The sequence below is a fragment of the Lagenorhynchus albirostris genome, chromosome 3, assembly GCF_949774975.1.
Source record: "Lagenorhynchus albirostris chromosome 3, mLagAlb1.1, whole genome shotgun sequence".
Lineage (NCBI taxonomy): Eukaryota > Metazoa > Chordata > Mammalia > Artiodactyla > Delphinidae > Lagenorhynchus > Lagenorhynchus albirostris.
Window position 1 is genome coordinate 75,910,275 of NC_083097.1, and position 25,941 is coordinate 75,936,215.

Sequence of the window (25,941 nt, forward strand, 5' to 3'; positions counted from 1 at the left end):
GCTTGGGGCCACATTTTGAGTAGCGGGGGCTTAGAGTATGAGATCTGGAGTAACAGTGCTAGTGTTGGAGTCCTAGCTCCATTACTTACTAGTTTTATAACCTTCTTGTGTGCCTCTACCATATCTGTAAAACAGTGAGATTAAAGTGTTGTTATGAGGATTACATGAGATAATCCATGGATACTACTTAGAACATAGAACATATTCTATGATACTACTTAGAACATATTCGCTGGAACATAGAAAGCACGCAATAAATATTATCTCTTAATCTTATAGAAAACTATTAAAAGCATATATTGTATCCCATTAGAAAGTCATTTATAGAATTGACTGACATAGCAGAAACACTAAATAAAATTCTATCATTTTTTTCCAGCCAGTCACTAGAACATCACTGTACACTGAAGGACATTTAATATATGTTAGACCCACTATCCAACTTTATTAATTACATAAATCTGAAACTACTCTAAATGAATTTGTATAAAGCTGGCTTTGGGCTATACTATTTAAAGAGATTATTTTGTTTCTATGCCAGAAAACTTTTTTATATTGCACGTGTATACTGAGTTCCAACTCATTTATTTGAATAGCTTTCTCTGAATTTAGAAACAGGCATTTTTGTTTTAAAAATTCATTTTTACCAAATAGAAATCAGAACTAGTATTAGTATGAACAATAATAATGATCTAAAACATTTGTTCAAAAAAGGGCACTAGCATAGTTTAGATGAATTTGGATGAGTTGGTCAAAACCTTCACAGACAACTGTATACATTTTCAAACCACTGTACAATGCAGCATAATTGCCTCTTGCTATTGAGGACTGGGGCTTAGAAAGAATATTACTTGTCAGAATTGTGATGATTTAACAGTGATGTGATATGGGAGAGTTCAGTGGGAAAGAAAAGTAAAGTCAGAACCAGAAATGAAAACTGTTAGAAATTTCTCAAATTCAACACTGCTTGAAAATTAAAGAGATAGAAGGCAGTGAATGGAGTACAACTAGGAAAGAAAGATTAATGTCCCCCCCAGTCATTGATAAAAACCAAGAATGATAAAACCTGCAGGTTCAGTCAAGGAGGAGATGAGAACTATGAAGTGTTTTAGGTTGGCCAGTATCTTTATGAGTCAGCAAGAAAAGATCAGTAAATAATTTGCCTCTCTTTTCACCGTTTATTTCTCAAACACAGGTGATGAAAAAGACAATTGTGGGACAGATTCTGATATGTTTATTTTTCTAAATTAAAACTATATTCAACATATGACCTGCGCTGTGAGAGCATGAAAGATGAGAATCAAGGAAAAGGGTGGAATTTGGGTAGGGAGATTATTATTTCTCTCCTCTCTCCCTTTCTCTCTTTCCTTGCAGAATGGGGTAAGGAAGGCTCCAGGCTCCTCCTTTAATGTCCAGTGTGGTACTAGAATTTCTTTTAACATTCAGCACAACATATCAGATTTTACTCTACATTTTGCTTTGTATAACAAGTGTTACTTTAAAAAATAAAATTTTACCCCCAAAAAAATCTGCTTAAAAGTGCTTCTATAAAGGACTGGCATATGGAAAAATTTAGGGCAGGGTTACCTATACTTAATTATACTGAATAAGGATTCTTCTATTGAAATAATTACCAGGTTTAACTTGTACTTTTAGTGAAAAAAAAATTGTTGGAATTGTGATTCTTAACATCTAGAGATGATAATCAACAAGATTGGATGGTTTGGATTAGAGGAACAAGAAAACAATTATACCAACATCATGTTTTGTTATTTGGGTTTACAATGGTCTGAATCAAATTCCTGAAAAACAGAAATTTACCAAAATGCATGAGCTAACTTTTTCCACTTATAAGGCAGGTATTAGCTGTCTCTCAATACCAGAGAAGCAAGGAATTCCACTTCAGTGTGACCTATTTATGCCTCTTAGATTCATCATATGCATTTTTTAATGACCTCAAACCAAAGGAAATGTGGAAACCTATTTGAAAAGCTGACATTAAGGTTGTGACACCAATCAAAACAACAAGAGAATCTACAGTTAAACTGACACACAATCCCCAAATCAGTCTGTTACACTCCTAATTTAAAAAACAGTTACTATGTGAAATAGTGATGGCATGTCAGCCTCTGCTTTGAAACTCCTGAATTTTGTCATTTGGTGTTTGTGTCACAACCTTAATATTATTTAAATATACTTTTTAATATCTATTATTTAAAAAATACCTTTGAATTGAAGATACTCTAGCTTTGAAGAAGCCAACCTCAAAGCACTGCATGCCACTTTTATTAGAAGTGGTGCATAAAACATTTCCTGTTGACAAATCTAATTCATTAAAAGGTGAGATGGATGCATTTTAAAATAACTGGCTGGCATTATTATCTGCAACACCTTTTATAAATTATTCCTCTTTTCCCTTTTGACTGAACTTGTCACAGTTCCCTTTCAGCGTCTGAGTGTTATGCCTCATAGTCAATGCTTTCAACATGTTTAGACAAGTCATAAGTTAAACAAGCAGTGGTACTTTATTTTCTAGAAATGAGAAAGGGTAGCTGAAATACAGATTATTTCAGTCAATTCACTGATTTTTAACTAAAGACAAGTAAAGTCAGTTAGTGGTGGTTTCATCTTACACAAAGGATTTAAAAATAAAGCTATACTCTTTGAGTAGAAGGGAGAATTTGAAAGAAAGGAACATAAAGAGAGATGCTGGCAGCCCTGCTGCACTATTGTGCAGAAGACTTAGTTTAAAATTGAATTGTGCTTCCCCTGACATCGGAGATCAGGCACATCATAAGGCTGACAGCTGGCTGGCACACTACCTTCCTAAAGGAAAATGCTAACTGCATTTCTCTTAGAGGCCAAAGGAATAGAATTATAGAAGCTTTCAAGCAAACTGGGGAGGCAGAGTACAAATCATTTAAAATATGACAAAAACCATTTCTTACCTAATTTTGTTTCAGAAGACTATAAGAATGAGCTTGTCTTCTAATCCTAAGTAGGTGGTAAATTATTTCCTTATGAGTTGTCAGTAGAAGAGCTGCCCTTTCTCTAGGATCTTCAGCAGTTTTTTTTCCACAAAATATACAAAGCACACCTATAAAATAATCAGATACAGCTTTATCACTGCCACATGGAGGGGGCATAGTCACAACATTAGTCATCTACATTGGCAGTGACAGTACTATCATTGTTATAATATACAGACTTGATCCAAGAGATGCTAGAAACACATAAAGACATCCTGAAGTTGGGATACCTAAGAAAACCTTATCAGCAAGATGATTCATAGATTACAGGCAAATGGATGACGGATGCACCTAGGAAAACGATATTCAAAACATCCCTTTTATTTTCATTGATTTTTCAAATGTTCCTAAAGAAACGTAGATCACAGAGAGTAAGGGATGGTTGCACCATATGAAATAAGCAATACCTTTCAATACAATTACGTTTTTCTTGTTTAATTACCAGTTGCCCCAGAACTGTTTACTAAAACCATCTTTGGGGTTTCCCTGGTGGTCTAGTGGTTAAGACTCCATGCTTTCAATGCAGGGGGCTCGAGTTCAATCCCTGGTTGGGGAACTAAGATCCTACATGCCGCGTGGCATGGACAAAATATATTTTTTTTAATTTTGTTTTAATTAAAAAAAATATTTCCCCACTCTTCCAGGTTACCTTATTAAAGTAAATTCTAATTCGGTTGATCTGGGGTTGGGATCTGAGATTCTGTGTTTCTAACAACCTCCCAAGTCAAGTCACCAAAGGGGTGGGTCTGTGGTCTAAACATTCAGTAGTAAGTTTCCACCAATCTATTTGACTTTCCCTGCACCAAAATACACTGTTGTTATTCTTAGTTTTTGGCCCTTTGTCTTTCTATATAATTTTAAAATCTTTTGTCAAGTATTCTCTCCTCCCTAACAAAATGGACAGTTAGGAATTTGATTGATCAAATTGGGCATCTGTAAAATCTTGAGTTTCCCAAGCCATGTGTATTGTATATCATTCCATTTATTAAGGTCTTATTGTCACAAAATAATGCTTTACTATTTTCCCCATGGGAGTTTTGCACATGTCTTGTTATGTCAGATGTACTCCCAGGAACTTCATATTTTGAATGTTAGTATAAATAATATCTCTTTGCAAGGGCTTTATCTTGTTTTGTTTATATATGTATGTATTTGTATAATTTTTGTATATTGATGTATTTATCCAGGATATTTTCTAAACTCTTATTATTTTTTCTGTGGTTTTACATCATACATACATAATGAGTTTTACTTCTTCATTCTAAAATCTATACTTATTTCTTTATCTTGCCTTACTAAAAGAAAAAGAAAAGAAGTCAAATGATAAGTATATTACTTAATAGAAAAATCTATTTTATAATCTGTGATCTGCCAAAATGATCTCTTCATTAGGCTTAGGTCAACTAGAAAACTAATATGAAGAAGGTTCCAGATGCTTCTCTTGATATTTATTGATTGTTCTCATACTTCTTGACTTTCTCTGGTGTCTGATATACAAGTGCTTAAATGTTACTAACATCCATTGTCCCAAGCTGACTTCCAGTTGATACTTCATCAGAAACAGACAAAAACCCTCATGGACAACTTGGCCAGTCTAGGAACTAAATTTGAGCAAAACAGTGAACAGAGGAATTGTAATAAGAGACATGGTTCAGTTCGGTCTAAGAACTAAGTGGAGATGCCCACACTAGGGAGCCATTACAGAGATACAACATATTACCTACACTACATAGCTGAAATCACAAGATTTCATGGAAAACCCAAAAATAATTGAAATTGCTTTCTTGATAACATTGTCAGCCTGTAGGGTGAATTGTGCTTCTTGATAGCTTTCAGCCAATCAGTTCGACCACAGGAAAACATTAAGACTTACTGTTCCACAAACTGTCAATGTTGTTAATATTGGTTACCTGAGGAAAGGTAAATGTGCTTGATGGTGGGATGGAGAATGGGGTAAAGAAAGAGAAAGATGCAGTAACTAAAATAATAATAACGACTGCAGTAATAATAATAAAAATACAACAAACTATTCTTTAAAAATGGGTTCAAAATCCACTAAAATAATAATCATGAAGAAATATAGCAATGCAGAAAATCCTGAAAAGGACAGATGAAAACAGGACCCAAGCACACACATACACTTTACATTGCAACTGTTTAACAATATGTGCACAAAATTTTTGGTTAGGAAAATCAATAAGCATGTATTTTCCCCCCTTCTCCTCTAGAGATTCCCTTAAAAAGATAAAAAAGGTGTGTGTTGGGGTGAGGGAACAGGATGTAAACTCACAAAAATGAAGAGACTGAGAGAGGCATCACTACAAATTTGTACAATGTAAGACAGATGAAAGACCTTTCATGGTAAAAACAGATTGGAAAAAGCAAAACTCTAGAATGTGTGCAGAGACTGCAATTAAAGGAATGTCCTATATCATTGGCAGAAGTGTGGAGTAAGAAGTGAAGCTAAAGTATGCAAACAATTGACTGCCCAAGAAACACTGAATCTCCCTCCCCTACCTTTTTGTACAGCAACTTCTTTTTTTTTTTCCTTCTCCGTAGTTAACTGACTGTGAGTAAAAAAAAAAAAAAAAGTAAATGTGAAAAGTGGTGTGTTTGAAGATACGAAATAACTATCTAGAAAATTAAGGATCAAAAGAGATGGGAGGGAGGGGATTAGGAAAACATGGTGGAGTCGAAGGACTTGAGCTCACCTCCTCATATGAAAACACCAAAATCAAAACTAACTGTTAAACAACCACTGAAAAAAAGACTGGAACATACCAAAAAAGATAATCCAAAGACAAAGAAGAAGCCACAATGAGACAGTAGCAAGGGGCACTTTCATCATATAATCAAATCCCATACCCGCTGGGTAGGCAAGCCACAAACTGGAAAATAATTATATCACATATCACAGAGGTTCTCCCACAGGAGTGAGAGTTCTGAGCCCCACACCAGGCTCCCCAGCCTGGGGGTCTGGCATCAGGACGAAGAGCCCCCAGAGCATTTGGTATTGAAGGACAGTGGGCCTTGAGTGCAGTAGCTCCATAGGACTGGGGTAAACAGAGACTCCACTCATGGAGGGCACACACAAAGTTTCATGTGCTCTGGAACCCAGGGCAAAGCAGTGACTCCATAGGAGCCAGGGTCAGACCTACCTGCAGGTCTTGGAGGGTCTCCTGGGGAGGTGGGGGTCGCCTGTGGCTCACTGTGGAGATAAGGACACTGATAGTAGAGGCCCCAGGGAATATTTAGCATGAGCACTCCTGGACATTGCCATTTTGGCACTGAGACCTGGCCTCATCCAACAGCCTGCAGGCCCCAGTGCTGGGATGCCTCCAGCCAAACAACCAACAATGTGGGAACACAGCCCCACCCATCAGCAGACAGGGTGCCTAAAGTCATCCTGAGCCCACAGCTGCCTCTAAACACACCCCTTGACATGGCCCTGGCCTTCAGAGGTAAAGACCCAGCTCCATCCACCAGTGGGCAGGTACCAGTCCCGCCCACCAGGAAGCCTGCACAAGCACCTCAACCAACCTCACCCACCAGGGAGCAGACACCAGACGCAAGAGGAACTACAATCCTGCAGCCTGTGGAACAGAGAACACAAATGCAGAAAACTAGAGGAAGGGAAGAAAAAGAACTACAAAAACAAATCCAAAACAATTAACAAAATGGCAACGAGAACATATATATCGATAATTACCTTAAATGTAAATGGATTAAATGCTCCAACCAAAAGACAAAGACTGGCTGAATGGATACAAAAACAAGACCCATTTATATGTTGTCCACAAGAGACCCACTTCAGATCTAGGAACACATACAGACTGAAAGTCAGGGGATGGAAAAAGATATTCCATGCAAATGGAAACCAAAAGAAAGCTGGAGTAGCAATTCTCATATCAGACAAAATAGACTTTAAAATAAAGACTATTACAAGAGACAAAGAAGGACACTACATAATGATCAAGGGATCGATCAAAGAAGAAGATGTAACAATTGTATATATTTTTGAACCCAACATAGGAGCACCTCAATACAGAAGGCAAATACTAAAAGCCATAAAAGGGGAAATAGAGAGTAACACATTCATAGTAGGGGACTTTAACACCCCACTTTCACCAATGGACAGATCATCCAAAATGAAAATAAATAAGGAAACACAAACTTTAAACGATACATTAAACAAGATGGACTTAATTGATATTTATAGGACATTCCATCCAAAAACAACAGAATACACATTTTTCTCAAATGCTCATGGAACATTCTCCAGGATAGATCATATCCTGGGTCAAAAATCAAGCCTGGGTAAATTTAAGAAAATTGAAATTGTATCAAGTATCTTTTCCGACCACAATGCTATGAGACTAGATATCAATTACAGGAAAAGATCTGTAAAAAATACAAACACATGAAGGCTAAACAATACACTACTTAATAACGAAGTGATCACTGAAGAAATGAAAGAGGAAATCAAAAAATACCTAGAAACAAATGACAATGGAGACACGACCACGCAAAATCTATGGGATGCAGCAAAAGCAGTTCTAAGAGGGAAGTTTATAGCAATATAATTCTACCTTAAGAAACAGGAAACATCTTGAATGAACAACCTAACTTTACACCTAAATCAATTAGAGAAAGAAGAACAAAAAAACCCCAAAGTTAGCAGAAGGAAAGAAATCATAAAGATCAGATCAGAAATAAATGAAAAAGAAATGAAGGAAATGATAACAAAGATCAATAAAACTAAAAGCTGATTCTGTGAAAGGATAAACAAAATTGAAAAACCATTAGCCAGACTCATCAAGAAAAAAAGGGAGAGGACTCAAATCAATAGAATTAAAAATGAAAAAGGAAAAGTAACAACTGACACTGCAGAAATAAAAGAGATCATGAGAGATTACTACAAGCAACTCTATGCCAATAAAATGGACAACCTGGAAGAAATGGACAAATTCTTAGAAATGCACAACCTGCTAAGACTGAACCAGGAAGAAATAGAAAATATGAACAGACCAATCACAAGCACTGAAATTGAAATTGTGATTAAAAATCTTCCAACAAACAAAAGCCCAGGACCAGATGGCTTCACAGGTGAATTCTATCAAACATTTAGAGAAGAGCTAACACCTATCCTTCTCAAACTCTTCCAAAATGTAGCAGAGGGAGGAACACTCCCAAACTCATTCTACGAGGCCACCATCACCCTGATACCAAAACCAGACAAGGATGTCACAAAGAAAGAAAACTACAGGCCAATATCACTGAGGAACATAGATGCAAAAATCCTCAACAAAATATTAGCAAACAGAATCCAACAGCATATTAAGAGGATCATACACCATGATAAAGTGTGGTTAATTCCAAGAATGCAAGGATTCTTCAATATACGCAAACCAATCAACGTGATACACCATACTAACAAATTGAAGGAGAAAAAGCATATGGTCATCTCAATAGATGCAGAGAAAGCTTTCGACAAAGTTCAACACCAATTTATGATAAAAACCCTCCAGAAAGTAGGCATAGAAGGAACTTTCCTCAACATAATAAAGGCCATATATGACAAACCCACAGCCAACATCGTCCTCAATGGTGAAAAACTGAAAGCATTTCCACTAAGATCAGGAACAAGACAAGGTTGCCCACTCTCACCACTATTATTCAACATAGTTTTGGAAGTTTTAGCCACAGCAATCAGAGAAGAAAAGGAAATAAAAGGAATCCAAATCAGAAAAGAAGAAGTAAAGCTGTTACTGTTTGCAGATGACATGATACTATACATAGAGAATCCTAAAGATGCTACCAGAAAACTACTAGAGCTAATCAATGAATTTGGTAAAGTAGCAGGATACAAAATTAATGCACAGAAATCTCTGGCATTCCTATACACTAAGGATGAAAAATTTGAAAGTGAAATCAAGAAAACACTCCCATTTACCACTGCAACAAAAAGAATAACATATCTAGGAATAAACCTACCTAAGGAGATAAAAGACCTATATGCAGAAAATTATAAAACACTGATTAAAGAAATTAAAGATGATACAAATAGATGGAGAGATATACCATGTTCTTGGATTGGAAGAATCAACATTGTGAAAGTGACTCTACTACCCAAAGCAATCTACAGATTCAATGCAATCTCTATCAAACTACCACTGGCATTTTTCACAGAAGTAGAAGAGATAATTTCCCAATTTGTATGGAAACACAAAAGACCCCAAATAGCCAAAGCAATTTCGAGAATGAAAAACAGAGCTGGAGGAATCAGGCTCCCTGACTTCAGACTATACTACAAAGCTACAGTAATCAAGACAGTAGGGTACTGGCACAAAAACAGAAAGATAGATCAATGGAACAGAATAGAAAGCCCAGAAATAAACCCACGCACATATGGTCACCTTATCTTTGATAAAGGAGGCAGGAATGTACAGCAGAGAAAGGACAGCCTCTTCAATAAGTGGTGTTGGGAAAACTGGAAAGGTACATGTAAAAGTATGAGATTAGAACACTCCCTAACACCATACACAAAAATAAGCTCAAAATGGATTAAAGACCTAAATGTAAGGCCAGAAACTATCAAACTCTTAGAGGAAAACATAGGCAGAACACTCTATGACATAAATCACAGCAAGATCCTTTTTTGACCCACCTCCTAGAGAAATGGAAATAAAAATAAACAAATGGGACCTAATGAAACTTAAAAGCTTTTGCACAGCAAAGGAACCCATAAACAAGACAAAAAGACAGTCCTCAGAATGGGAGAAAATATTTGCAAATCAAGCAACTGACAAAGGATTAATCTCCAAAATTTACAAGCAGCTCATGCAGCTCAATAACAAAAAAAACAAACAATCCAATTCAAAAATGGGCAGAAGACCTAAATAGACATTTCTCCAAGAAGATATACAGACTGCCAACAAACACATGAAGGAATGCTCAACATCATTAATCATTAGAGAAATGCAAATCAAAGCTACAATGAGATATCATCTCACACAGGTCAGAATGGCCATCATCAAAAACTCTAGAAACAATAAATGCTGGAGAGGGTGTGGAGAAAAGGGAACCCTCTTGCACTGCTGGTGGGAATGTGAATTGGTACAGCCACTATGGAGAACAGTATGGAGGTTCCTTAAAAAACTACAAATAGAACTACCATATGACCCAGCAATCCCATTACTGGGCATATACCCTGAGAAAACCATAATTCAAAAAGAGTCATGTACCAAAATGTTCATTGCAGCTCTATTTACAATAGCCAGGAGATGGAAACAACCTAAGTCTTCATCATCGGATGAATGGATAAAGAAGATGTGGCACATATATACAATGGAATATTACTCAGCCATAAAAAGAAACAAAATTGAGTTATCTGTAGTGAGGTGGATGGACCTAGAGTCTGTCATACAGCGTGAAGTAAGTCAGAAAGACAAATACCGTATGCTAACACATATATATGGAATCTAAGAAAAAAAAATGTCATGAAGAACCTAGGGGTAAGACAGGAATAAAGACACAGACCTACTGGAGAATGAACCTGAGGATATGGGGAGGGGGAAGTGTAAGCTGGGACAAAGAGAGTTGCATGGACATATATATACTACCAAACGTAAAATAGATAACTAGTCGGAAGCAGCTGCATAACACAGGGAGATCAACTCGGTGCTTTGTGACTACCTAGAGGGCTGCGATAGGGAGGGTGGGAGGGAGGGAGACGCAAGCGGGAAGTGATATGGGAACATATGTATATGTATAACTGATTCACTTTGTTATAAAGCAGAAACTAACAAAAAAAAAGAAAGAAAGAAATAGTACTTGAAGGGACTTCCCTGGTGGTCCAGTGGGTAAGACTTTGTGCTCCCAATGCAGGAGGCCCCAGCTCCATCCCTGGTCGGGGAACTACATCCCGCATGCATGCCGCAACTAAGAGTCCGCATGCTGCAACTAAGAATTTTGCGTGCCACAACTAAGAAGTTCGCATGACGCAATTAAAGATCCAGCATGCCACAACTAAGATACAGTGCAGCCAAAATAAATTAATTTTTTTAAAAAAAAGAAATAGTATTTGAGAAAAACAGATATAAAAGGGTCAATACATCAAAACGCTGTAATATTTACAAATATATATGCACCTAAAACAGGGCCTCAAAGTCAACAGAGCAAAAATTGACAGAATTCAAAGAAGAAATTGACTATTTGAGAATTATAATTAGATATTTCAATACTCTGCACTCAATAATTGATGGAATTAAACAGAAAATCAGCAAGAGTACAGAAGATCTGAATGCTGTCAACCTATTCAACCTAACTCCCATATACAGACTACTCCTCGCAATGATGGGAGAATATACTTTTTTTTTTCAAATGCCAAAAAATTTTTTCAAAAATAGATCATATTCTAGGTCATAAAACAAGTCTCAATAAATTTAAAAGTAATGAGATCATAGGAAGTAATAAGATCACGTTCTGTAAGTACAACAAAATTAAATCAGAAATCAATAGCATTACAAAATTTTGGAAAATTCCCAATATTTGGAAGTTAAAGAACATACTTTTAAATAACAACAAGTCACAAAAGGAATCACAGGGGATATTAGAAAATATTTTTTACTGAATGATAGTGAAACACAATTTGTCACATTTTATGGCATACATAAAAAGCTATAGAAGGAAATCTATAGCTTTAAACACATATCAAAAAAGAAGAAAGCTGTAGAATAAGTACCTCAAGATTCAATCTTAGGACACTAGAAAAAGAAGAGCAAACCACATGCAAAGCAAGGAGATGAAAGGCAACATAAAGGATTACAGCAGAAATAAATGATACAGAAAAGAGAAAAGCAATAGACAACAAAAACAAAAGTTGGTTTTTGAAAATATTAACAAAATTGCAAACGCTTAGCTAGACGATCAAGAGAAAAAGAAAAAGGGCATAAATTACCAAAATAATGAATGAAAAATATATCACTACTGGTCATACAGAAATCGAAAAGATTATAAGACAACACAATGAACAACTTTATGCCAAAAAGTAGACACACAGATGAAATGGACACATTTTTAGAAAGACATAAATGACCAAAACCAAATCAAGAAAAACTGTAAAAAATGAACAGATCTAAAACAAGTAAAGAAGTTGAATTAGTAATTCAAAATCTTCCCACAAGGAAAAGCAAAGACCCAAGGTCTTCACTGGTGAATTCTATAAAATAAAAAAAATAATAATAATACCAACATTTCACAAACTCTTTTAGAAAACAGAGGGAAAAAACCTTCCTAACTCATTCTGTGATGACAGTATTACCCTGAAAACAAAGCCAAACAAACACACCAGAAGAAAATAAAACTGTAGACTAAATGCCTATATTAAAAAAGAAAGATCTAAAATCAATACCATAACCATCAACCTTAAGAAACTAGAAAAAGAAGAGCAAGCTAAACCTAAAGCAAGCAGAAGGAAGAAAACATTGCGCACACGCACACACACACACAGAAAAGAGAGGTAAGATTGAAATTGCAAAAATTAGGAATGAAAGGAGGAACGTTATTACTGAACTTATAGAAATAAAGAGATTAGAAGGGGATACAATATACACTTGTACATCATTAAATTTTATAAACTAGATGAAATAGACAAATTCCCAAAAAGACACAAAGTACTGAAATGACTGGAGACTAAAAAATATGAAAAGACCTATAACAAAAAAGCAGATTGAATTAATGATCAAAAACTTTTTCACAAAGACAAAGCCAGATCAGACGGTTTCATTGGTGAATTCTACAAGAAATTAACACCAATCCTTCACAAACTCTCCCAGAAACAGAAGCAGAGGGAACACTTCTCAACTCATTCTCTAAGGCCAGTATTACCTTGATACTAAAACCAGACAAAAACATTACAAGAAAAGAAAACTATACACCAATATTCCTTATGAATATATAGGCTAAAATACTCAACAAACTATTAACAAATTGAATCCAGCAACATATAAAAAGCATTTTACACCATGATTAAGTGGCATTTATCCCAGGAATGTAAGATTGAATCAACACAGGAAAATGAACCAATGTAATATACCTCGTTAATAGAATATAGGACAAAAACTATGTGATGATCTAAATAGATGCAGAGAAGAATGTGTGAAAATCCAACACCCTTGCATGATTAAAAAAACTCAACAAACCAGGAGTAGAAGGGAATTTCATCAACTTGATAAAAGACATTTACAAAAAACCCACAACTAACTTCATACTTAATGGTGAAAGACAGAAAGCTTTGCCCTTAAGATCAGGAACAAGACAAGTGTGTCCGTTTTTAACCCTTCTGTTCAATACTGTACTGGAAATTCTAGCCAGGACAATTAGGCAAGAAAAGTAAATACAAGGCATCCAGACTGGAAAGGAAGAAGTAAAACTATTCCAGACTGGAAAAGCAGAAGTAAAACTGTCTCTTCTTATAGACGGCATGATCTTGTATGTAGAAAGTCCTAAGGAATTCTAAAACAAACCAAAAACTCAAACTATTGGAGCTAATAAATACATTCAACAAAGTTTGCAGAAAATAAGATTAATAAATAGAAATAAATTATATTTAATATGCTAGCAATTAACAATTTTAAAATGAAATTAGGAAAGAAATTCCATTTACAATAGCATCAAATAGAATAAAATATTTAGGAAAACATTTAACAAAAGAAGTGCAAGACCTATCCACTGAAAGATCTAAATATATGAAAAGTCCATTGGTTATGGACTGAAAGATTTAATATTGTTAAAATGGCAATACTTCTCAAATTAATATACAGATTCAATGTAATCTCTATCAAAAACTCAGCTGCCTATTAACAAAATGATCTTAAAATTTATATGGAAATGCAAGAGATAGTCAAAAAAATCTTGAAAAAGAAGAATGGAGTTAGAGAACTCACATTTCCTACTTTTCAAAACTTACTACAGAGCTGCAGTAATCAAGACTGTGTGATAGGATAGGCATAAAGATAGACATGTAATCAATGGAATAGAATGGAGAGTCCAAAAATAAACCCATACAATGTTCAATTGATTTTTGGTAAGGGATTCAAGAAAATTAATAGGAAAGATTGTCTTTTCAAGCAAAGTTGCTGAGACAACTGAATATCAACATGCAAAAGAATGAAGTCGAACTCCTTCATCTAAAGACATACAAAAATTAACTCAAAATCGATCAATGACCTAAACACAAGTGATAAAATACATACAATTTTTAGAGGAAATCACAGGTGTAAAATCAAGAACCTTTGTGCTTCAAAGGATGACATCAATAAAGTGAAAAAACAACCTACTGAGTGGGAGAAAATATTTGCAAATCAAATATCTGATAAGGAGATAGTATCCCAAAATCTATACAGAACTATTACAGCTCAACAATAAAATGACAAGTAATTCAATTTAAAAATGACAAAGGGGTACTTCCCTGATGGTCCAGTGGTAAAGAATCTGCCTTCCAATGCAGGGGACGTGAGCGTGATACCTGGTCAGGGAACTAACATCCCACATGCCGCGGGGCAACAAAGCCCATGCACCACAACTACTGAGCTCATGTGCCTCAACTAGAGAGTCCATAGGCCACAAACTACAGAGCCCACACTCTCTGGAGCCCACGTCACAACTAGACAAGAGAAAATCCGCACTCTACAACTAGAGAGAAGCCCGCACACCGCAAGGAAGAGCCTGCCTGCCGCAACAAGCACCATAATGAAAAATCCCACATGCCTCAACAAAGACCCCACACAGCTAAATAAATAAATAATAAATAAATAAATATTGTTTTAAAAATAACAAAAGATTTGAATAGACATATGTCCAAAGGAGATAGACAAATGGCCAATAAGTACATGAAATGATGTTGAGCATCATTAATTATCAGATAAATACAAATTGAGACCACGTAAGATACCACTTCACAACTCACTAGAATGGCTATAATCAAAAGACAGACACTAACATGTTTTGGGGAGGATGTGGAAAAACTGAAACCATCTCACATTGTTAGTGGGATTGTAAAGGTCTCCCTCCCCCACCCCTCTCAGTGGGGTATTTCATTTGCATTTTGCATTTTTTAATTATTTTTGTGATCTCTCCCACTACACTGAAGCATTTGAGACTAGGACTAGGTCTCTTTCCCTCACTCAAGTATATCAGTTAGAGCAACTGCCATTCTGTGCTACCCGCAATCACTGATTTGCTTACCTCTCTCAACCACTAGACTATAATCTTCTTAAGAGAGAAACTGTGCTTCCTTTATTTTTGCATCCTAGTACCTAGCCTAGTAGTTAACACACAGGAAATACAAAAGAAAAAATTAAATAAGAGATTCCAAAGTATGGTACACAGATCCCTGGTGGAGACCCAACATTCTTACAGAAGGTTCACAAGGTAAAAACTATTTTCATAGTAATAAGACATTACAAGCCATTTCAATAGGTCGACATTTGTACTAAATGCAAAAGCAACAATGCCCTAGCACAAATTATAATCCCCAAACTGTGTTAATTTTACTAGTTTTCTATTGCTACTGTAATAAGTTGCCACAAATTTATCGTCATAAAGCCACAAAAATTTATTATCTTACAGTTCTCCTGGTTAAAGACCATTTCAGGGTCTCACTAGGCTAAAACCAAAGGCTCAGCAGTTGCATTCCTTTCTGGAGGCTCTGAAGACAATCCGTTGTTTCCTTGCATTTTTTAGCTTCTAGAGGCTGCTCTCATTCCTTGGCTGGTGGCCCACTTCCCCCATTTTCTAGCTAGCTATGTGAGTCCTTTTCATATCTCATCACTCTGAATTACTCTTCTGACTCCTTCTTCCACTTTGGAGAAACACTGTAATTACACTGCACCCATTCAGATAATCCAGGATAATCTGAATATTTTAAAGTAAACTGACTAGCAAATTTAAGTGCCCTTTGCTATATAACATAACATAGTCACAGGTTCTAGGGATTATGATGTAGGCATTTCTGGGGGCCATTCTCCTGCCTACCCCTGTAGTCACATTTTTCACCATCACACAGTTAAAATAAAAAATAGTGGCAGGTTCACTTAATAATGTCCTTGATGAGGCACTAAAAATTAGTAATTTTATTAACTCAACCTTTGAATACACCACACATTTTCTCAAAATTAATCAAATTGAGCTGTCATTTCAAGGAAAATATTAGACAGTATTTGTTGCCATTGATAAAATTAGAGTTTTAAAGCAAAAACAAATATCTTGGAAAATTCATATACTTGCAGATGGACAATTTTGCAATATTTTAAGATTTTCCTGAGGAAATTACTGGTGATATTAACAAATGGGATTTTTTGATATTGTATAATTGAGTATATTAAGATTTGGAAGTCAAGCATACCTCAGTGAATCAATATTTTCATATGGCCAATGCATTATGTAACAAAAGTATGTGTTTGTAAAAGATTCATTCAAAGTGCACGATGCGGGGCAGGCTTCAAGATGGTGGAACAGTAAGACGTGGAGATGACCTTCCTCCCCACAAATACATCAGGAATACATCTACATGTGGAACAGCTCCTACAAAACACCTACTGAACGCTGGCAGAAGACCTCAGACGTCCCAACAAGCAAAAGAAACTCCCCACGTACCTGGGTAGGGCAAAAGAAAAAGGAAAAAACAGAGACAAAAGAATAGGGACGGGACCTGCACCAGTGGGAGGGAGCTGTGAAGGAGAGAAGGTTTCCACACACTAGGAAGCCGCTTCGTGGGCGGAGACTGCGGGTGGAGGAGTGGGGAGCTTCGAAGCCACGGAGGAGAGCGCAGCAACAGGGGTGCGGAGGGCAAAGCGGAGAGATTCCCACACAGAGGATCAGGGCCGACTGGCACTCACCAGCCCGAGAGGCTTGTCTGCTCACCCGCCGGGGCGGGCGGGGCTGGGAGTTGAGGCTGGGGCTTCGGTCGGAGCGCCAGGAGAGGACTGGGGTTGGTAGCCTGAACACAGCCTGCAGGGGGTTAGTGCACCACAGCTAGCCGGGAGGGAGTCCGGGGAAAAGTCTGGACCTGCAGAAGAGGCAAGAGACTTTTTCTTTCCTCTTTGTTTCCTGGTGCGCCATGATAGGGGATTAAGAGCGCTGCTTAAAGGTGCTCCAGAGATGGGCGCAAGCCGCAGCTATCAGCGCGGACACCAGAGACGGGCATGAGATGCTAAGGCTGCTGCTGCAGCCACCAAGAAGCCTGTGTGCGAGCACAGGTCACTATCCACACCTCTCCTCTGGGGAGCCTGTGCAGCCCGCCACTGCCAGGGTCCCGTGATCCAGGGACAACTTCCCCAGAACACACGGCACGCCTCAGGCTGTTGCAACGTCACGCCGGCCTCTGCCACCGCAGGCTGGCCCCGCATTCCGTACCCCTCCCTCCCGCCCCGCCTGAGTGAGCCAGAGCCCCCTAATCAGCTGCTCCTTTAACCCCGTCCTGTCTGGGCGAAGAACAGACGCCCTCAGACGACCTACACGCAGAGGCGGGGCCAAATCCAAAGCTGAACCCCGGGATCTGTGCGAACAAAGAAGAGAAAGGGAAATCTCTCCCAGCAGCCTCAGGAGCAGCGGATTAAATCTCCAAAATCAACGTGATGTACCCTGCACCTCTGGAATACCTGAATAAACAACAAATCATCCCAAACTGAGGAGGTGGACTTTGGGAGCAACGATATATATATATATATTTTTTTTCCTTTCTCTCTTTCTGAGTGTGTATGTGTATGCTTCTGTGTGTGATTTTGTCTGTATAGCTTTGCTTTTACCATTTGTCCTAGGGTTCTGTCTGTCCGGTGTTTTTTTTCTTTTTAGTAGAGTTTTTAGCACTTGTTATCATTCGTGGATTTGTTTTTAGGTATGGTTGCTCTCTTCTCTTTCCTTTTTTTTTTATTACTTTTAAAAATTTTTTAATAATAATTTTTTATTTTAATAACTTTATTTTATTTTTCTTTCTTTCCTTCTTTTTCTCTCCCTTTTACTCTAAGCCGTGTGGATGACAAGCTCTTGGTGCTCCAGCCAGGCGTCAGGGCTGTGCCTATGAGGTAGGAGAGCCAAGTTCAGGACATTGGTCCACCAGAGACCTCCCAGCTCCACATAATATCAAATGGTGAAAATCTCCCAGAGATCTAAATCTCAATGCCAAGATCCAGCTCCACTGAATGACCAGCAAGCTACAGTGTTGGATATCCTATGCCAAACAACTAGCAACACAGGAACACAACCCCACCCATTAGCAGAGAGGCTGCCCAAAATCATAATAAGGTCACAGACACACCACCAGACGTGCACCTGCCCACCAGAAAGACAAGACGCAGCCTCATCCACCAGAACACAGGCACTAGTCTGGTCCACCAGGAAGCGTACACAACCCACGGAACCAACCTTAGCCACTGGGAGCAGACACCAAAAACAACGGGAACTACGAACCTGCAGGCTGCAAAAAGGAGACCCCAAACACAGTAAGCCAAGCAAAAAAAGAAGACAGAGAAACACACAGCAGATGAAGGAGCAAGGTAAAAACCCACCAGAACTAACAAATGAAGAGGAAATAGGCAGTCTATCTGAAAAACAACTCGCAAAAATGATAGTAAAGATGATCCAAAATCTTGGAAAGAGAATGGAGAAAATACAAGAAACGTTTAACAAGGACCAAGAAGAACTAAAGAGCAAACAGTGATGAACAACACAATAAATGAAATTAAAAATTCTCTAGAAGAAATCAATAGCAGAATAACTAAGGAAGAAGAACGGATAAGTGACCTGGAAGATAAAATAGTGGAAATAACTGCCACAGAGCAGAATAAAGAAAAAAGGATGAAAAGAATTGAGGACAGTATCAGAGACCTCTGGGACAACATTAAATGCACCAACATTCGAATTATAGGGGTCCCAGAAGAAGAAGAAGAAGAGAGAGAAAGGGACTGAGAAAATATTTGAAGAGATTATAGTTGAAAACTTCCTTAATATGGGAAAGGAAATAGTTAATCAAGTTCAGGAAGCTCAGAGAGTCCCATACAGGATAAATCCAAGGAGAAACACGACAAGACACATATTAATCAAACTACCAAAAATTAACTACAAAGAAAAAATATTAACAACAGCAAGGGAAAAACAACAAATAACACACAAGGGAATCCCCATAAAGTTAACAGCTGATCTTTCAGCAGAAACTGCAAGTCAGAAGGAAGTGGCAGGACATATTTAAAGTGATGAAGGAGAAAAACCTACAACCAAGATTACTCTACCCAGCAAGGATCTCATTCAGATTTGATGGAGAAATTAAAAGCTTCACAGACAAGCAAAAGCTAAGAGAATTCAGGACCACCAAATCATCTTTACAACAAATGCTAAAGGAACTTCTCTAGGCAGGAAACACAGGAGAAGGAAAAGACCTACAATAATAAACCCAAAACAATTAAGAAAATGGTAACAGAAACATACATATCTATAATTACCTTAAATGTAAATGGTTTAAATGCTCCAACCAAAAGACATAAACTGGCTGAACAGATACAAAAACAAGACCCGTATATATGCTGTTTACAAGAGACCCACTTCAGACCTAGGGACACATACGGACTGAAAGTGAAGGGATGGAAAAAGATATTCCATGCAAATGGAAATCAAAAGAAAGTTGGAGTAGCAATTTTCATATCAGACAAAATAGACTTTAAAACAAAGAGTATTACAAGAGACAAAGAAGGACACTACATAATGATCAAGGGATCAATCCAAGAAGAAGATGTAACAATTGTATATATTTTTGAACCCAACATAGGAGCACCTCAGTACATAAGGCAAATACTAACTAACAGCCATAAAAGGCAGAAACAACAGTAACACAATCTTAGTAGGGGACTTTAACACCCCACTTTCACCAATGGACAGATCATCCAAAATGAATATAAATAAGGAAACACAAGCTTTAAACGATACATTAAATAAGATGGACTTAATTGATATTTATAGGACATTCCATCCAAAAACAACAGAATACACTTTCTTCTCAAGTGCTCATGGAACATTCTCCAGGATGGATCATATCTTCTGTCACAAATCAAGCCTTGGTACATTTAAGAAAATTGAAACCATATCAAATATCTTTTCTGATCACAATGCTATGAGACTACATATCAATTACAGGAAAAGATCTGTAAAAAATACAATCACATGGAGGCTAAACAATACACTACTTAATAACCAAGAGATCATTGAAGAAATCAAAGAGGAAATCAAGAAATACCTAGAGACAAATGACAATGAAAACACAATGACCCAAAACCTATGGGATGCAGCAAAAGCAGTTCTAAGAGGGAAGTTTATAGCAATACAATCCTACCTTCAGAAACAAGAAATGTCTCAAATAAACAACCTAACCTTACACCTAAAGCAATTAGAGAAAGAAGAACAACAAAAAAAAAAAAAACCAAAGTTAGCAGAAGGAAAGAAATCATAAAGATCAGATCAGAAATAAATGAAAAAGAAATGAAGGAAACAATAGCAAAGATCAATAAAACTAAAAGCTGGTTCTTTGAGAGGATAAACAAAAGTGGTAAAACATTAGACAGACTCATAAAGAAAAAAAGGGAGAAGAATCAAATCAGTAGAATTAGAAATGAAAAAGAAGTAACAACGGACACTGCAGAAATACAAAGAATCAAGAGAGATTACTACAAGCAACTACATGCCAATAAAATGGACAACCTGGAAGCAATGGACAAATTCTTAGAAATGCACAACCTCCCAAGACTGAACCAGGAAGAAATAGAAAATATGAACAGACCAATCACAAGCACTGAAATTGACACTGTTATTAAAAATCTTCCAACAAACAAAAGCCCAGGACCAGATGGCTTCACAGGTGAATTCTATCAAACATTTAGAGAAGAGCTAACACCCATCCTTCTCAAACTCTTCCAAAATATAGCAGAGAGGGGTACACTCCCCAACTCATTCTACGAGACCACCATCACCCTGATACCAAAACCAGACAAAGATGTCACAAAGAAAGAAAACTATAGGCCAATATCACTGATGAACATGGACGTAAAAATCCTCAACAAAACACTAGCAAACAGAATCCAACAGCACATTAAAAGGATCATACACCATGATCAAGTGGGGTTTATCCCAGGAATGCAAGGATTCTTCAATATATGCAAATCAATCAATGTGATACACCATATTAACAAATTGAAGGAGAAAAACCATATGATCATCTCAATAGGTGCAGAGAAAGCTTCTGAGAAAATTCAACACCTGTTTATGATAAACCCCCCCCCAGAAAGTAGGCATAGACGGATCTTACCTAAACATGACAAAGGCCATATATGACAAACTCACAGCCAACATCATTCTCAATGGTAAAAAACTGAAACCATTTCCTCTAAGATCGGGAACAAGACAAGGTTGTCCACTCTCACCACTATTATTCAACATAGTTTTAGAAGTTTTAGCCACAGCAATCAGAGAAGAAAAAGAAATAAAAGGAATACAAATCAGAAAAGAAGTAAAGCTGTCACTGTTTGCAGATGACATGATACTATACATAGAGAATCCTAAAGAAGCTACCAGAAAACTACTAGAGCTAATCAATGAATTTGCTAAAGTAGCAGGATACAAAATTAATGCACAGAAATCTCTTGCATTCCTATACACTAACGATGAAAAATCTGAAAGTGAAATTAAGAAAAGTCTCCCATTTACCACTGCAACAAAAAGGATAAAATACCTAGGAACAAACCTACCTAAGAGACAAAAGACCTGTATGCAGAAAGTTATAAGACACTGATTAAATAAATTAAAGATGATACAAATAGATGGAGAGATATACAATGTTCTTGGATTGGAAGAATCAACATTGTGAAAATCACTATATTACTCAAAGCAATCTACAGATTCAATGCAATCTCTATCAAACTACCACTGGCATTTTTCACAGAAGTAGAAGAGATAATTTCCCAATTTGTATGGAAACACAAAAGACCCCAAATAGCCAAAGCAGTCTTGAGGGAAAAAAAAGGAGCTGGAGGAATCAGACTCCCTGACTTCAGACTATACTACTAAGCTACAGTAATCAAGACACTAATGTACTGGCACAAAAACAGAAAGATAGATCAATGGAACAGGATAGAAAGCCTAGAGATAAACCCACACACATATGGTCACCTTATCTTTAATAAAGGAGGCAAGAATATACAATGGAGAAAAGACAGCCTCTTCAATAAGTGGTGCTGGGAAAACTGGACAGCTACATGTAAAAGAATGAAATTAGGACATTCTCTAACACCATAGACAAACATAACCATAAAATGGATTCAAGACCTAAATGTAAGGCCAGACACTATCAAACTCTTAGAGGAAAACATAGGCAGGACACTCTATGACATAAATCACAGCAAGATCCTTTTTGACCCACCTCCTAGAGAAATGGAAATAAAAACAAAAATAAACAAATGGGACCTAATGAAACTTAAAAGCTTTTGCACAGCAAAGGAAACCATAAACAAGACCAAAAGACAACCCTCAGAATGGGAGAAAATATTTGCAAATGAAGCAACTGACAAAGGATTAATCTCCAAAATTTACAAGCAGCTCATGCAGCTCAATATCAAAAAAAAACAAACAACCCAATCCAAAAATGGGCAGAAGACCTAAATAGACTTCTCCAAAGAAGATATGCAGATTGCCAACAAACACATGAAAGAATGCTCAACATCATTAATCATTAGAAATGGAAATCAAAACTACAATAAGATATCATCTCACAGCGGTCAGAATGGCCATCATCAAAATATCTACAAATAATAAATGCTGGAGAGGGTGTGGAGAAAAGGGAATCCTCTTGCCCCGTCGGTGGGAATGTAAATTGATACAGCCACTATGGAGAACATTTTGGAGGTTCCTTTAAAAAAGGAAAAATAGAACTACCATATGACCCGGCAATCCCACTACTGGGCATATACCCTGAGAAAACCATAATTCAAAAAGAGTCATGTACCAAAATGTTCATTGCAGCACTATTTACAATAGCCAGGACATGGAAGCAACCTAAGTGTCCATCGACAGATGAATGGATAAAGAAGATGTGGCACATATATACAATGGAATATTACTCAGCCATGAAAAGGAACAAAATTGAGTTATTTGTATTGAGGTGGATGGACCTAGAGTCTGTCATACAGAGTGAAGTAAGTCAGAAAGATAAAAACAAATACCATATGCTAACACATATATACGGAATCTAAAAAAAAAAAGAAAAGAAAAAAAATGGTCATGAAGAACCTAGGGGCAAGAGGGGAATAAAGACACAGACCTACTACAGAATGGAATTGAGGACACAGGGAGAGGGAAGGGTAAGCTGGGACAAAGTGAGAGAGTGGCATGGACATATATAGTGGCATGGACACTACGAAATGTAAAATAGATAGCTAGTGGGAAGCAGCCTTATAGCACAGGGAGATCAATCAGCTCGGTGCTTTATGACTACCTAGCGGGGTGGGATAGGGAGGGTGGGAGGGAGGGAGACGCAAGAGGGAAGATATATGGAGATATATGTATATGTATAACTGATTCACTTTGTTATAAAGCAGAAACTGACACACCATTGTAAAGCAATTATACTCCAATAAAGATGTTAAAAAAAAAAAAAAGTGAAAGATAGACCAAGGGACTTTAAAGGAAAAATACAAAAGTTCATTGATATGATTGCGGATTCCACGTTGCAGTTAAACTTAAGAAACTACCACTTGTTAAGTTTTGGTATAAGAGCAAAGAAAAATATTCACAGTTATCTCAGAAGGCCATTAAATACTGCTTCCTTTTTTTTTACATTTATTTTTTATTTATTTATTTTTGGCTGTGTTGGGTCTTCATTGCTGTGTGTGGGCTTTCTCTAGTTGCGGTGAGCAGGGGCTACTCTTCGTTGAGGTCCGCGGGCTTTTCATTGCGGTGGCTTCTCTTGTTGCAGAGCATGGGCTCTATGCGTGTGGGCTTCAGTAGTTGTGGCACGCAGGCTCAGTAGTTGTGGCTTGTGGGCTCTAGAGCACAGGCTCAGTAGTTGTGGTACATGGGCTTAGTTGCTCTGCAGCATGTGGGGTCTTCCCAGACCAGGGCTCGAACCCGTGTTCCCTGCATTGGCAGGCAGATTTTTGACCACTGTGCCACCAGGGAAGCCCTAAATACTCCTTTCTTTTCCACCTATAGGTCCGTATTAGGTTAGATTTTGTTCACTTACTTCAACCAAAACAACAAATCAGAAGAAATGAATGCAGAAGCTGATCTGAGAATTCAGTACTATTCTATTAAGCCAGATACTGAACAGACTGCCACACTTCCACTATAATTTTTGTTTTGAAAAATAGTTATTTTTAATGCTATTTATGTTAACATGTAATTGCTTTATTATTGAATTATTTCTTAAAATACTCAATATTAATTTATAATATAATAAATATTAATAGATATAATTACATACATAGAAACTCTTCAAGGTCATCAGTAATTCTTCTTTTTATTATTTATTTATTTGGCTGCACTGGGTCTTACTTGTTGCACTCGGGATCTTCGTTGTGGCATGTGGACTCTTTAGTTGCAGCATGCAGGGTGTAGTTCCCTGACCAGGGACTGAACCTGGTCCCCTGCATTGGGAGTGCACAGTCCTAACCACTGTACTACCAGGGAAGTCCCACCCAGGTCATCAGTGATTTTTAAGAGTGTAAAGGACTACTGAAACCAAACGTTTCAGAACTGCTGAGTCAGATAAATGAGAAAGCCACAGAAAGATCATGACCAGGTAAAGTTAATCAAAAGAATGAATGCAGAGCGCCTCAATGATAAAAGAGTACATAAGGCAACAGAGAAACAGAGCCTAGAAGGAGTACTCTATTTACGAACAGCCCCACTCTCGAACTCTTTCCCAGTCAAATCTCTAAATAGCAGAGGACTGAACTGACCACAGAGAAGCTAAATTGCTCATAGGGCACTTCTGAGGGCAGATACTATAGAGGTGGAAAAATTTTCCCTTCTTCCCTTTAGATTCTTTGGCTGGTCTAATAATTAAATTGAAGACAGAGTAACAACAGAAAAACAAATTTAATTTTGTACGTTGTATAGGAACTCTATAAAAATGAGACCCAAGGGCAAGTCAGGCAGTTGAAGTTTATATGCCATCCCGAGTTAAGGAATGGGATAGGGGCCTGGAGCTTCAAAGGGGAGGAGGGTAATTCATAGGATGATAAGGAGAGCATTTGCCTTGCCATACAGATAAGTCATTTAGATAAAAGTGATCTCTGGTAGTAGCTCCCTTCCTGGAATAGGCCCCTATCTAAATACTTTTAGGTAGTTAAGGGAGAGGTAAAAGTTTTTCTTGAGTCTGTTCAATCTTGATTACCTTCAGCTCAAAACAATCCACATGCCACAATGGCAGATTTGGGGTCAGCCTATTCTGCTCCCCTTCAGTATGAATATTTGCTAGAAAAATAAAGAATGATATATTTTTTAAAAAATCATAAAGGAATAAATTATCACGATTATACACAAAACTTATATTTTGAAAATGAAAATATTTGGTGAGCTAAACTCTAAAAAGCAAGGAAAATGGATAAACAATGTCATAACAATGAAGTACAGAAAAATATTCACTGGTATTAGTAAAAATTAAGATTTTACCAGTAAAATGCCCCTCAGAAAGAACTCCCATCACTGCTCAGTTTAAATTAGGTAAACTCCAGATTTAAACTGTTAAATTAGCTGTTTCGCATAGGGAAAATAAACAGTAAATTCCGGTGATGTGGTACAGCTGCTGACGGCTAAAAAATAACTGCAGCTGTACATCTTTCCTGATACTCAATGGCCACAGTCAGGGAAAAGC

At 37.2% G+C, this 25,941-nt stretch overlaps 1 protein-coding gene across 1 annotated transcript in view; it reads right to left on the bottom strand.

Annotated features, from left to right (window-relative positions):
* Positions 1–25,941, bottom strand: part of KIAA0825 (KIAA0825 ortholog) — a 214,442-nt gene that overhangs the window by 180,835 nt on the left and 7,666 nt on the right. Inside the window, exon 2 of the mRNA XM_060143272.1 lies at positions 2,949–3,097. The gene's annotated coding sequence lies outside the window, so the exon portion shown is untranslated. The remainder of the gene's footprint in view (positions 1–2,948; positions 3,098–25,941) is intronic.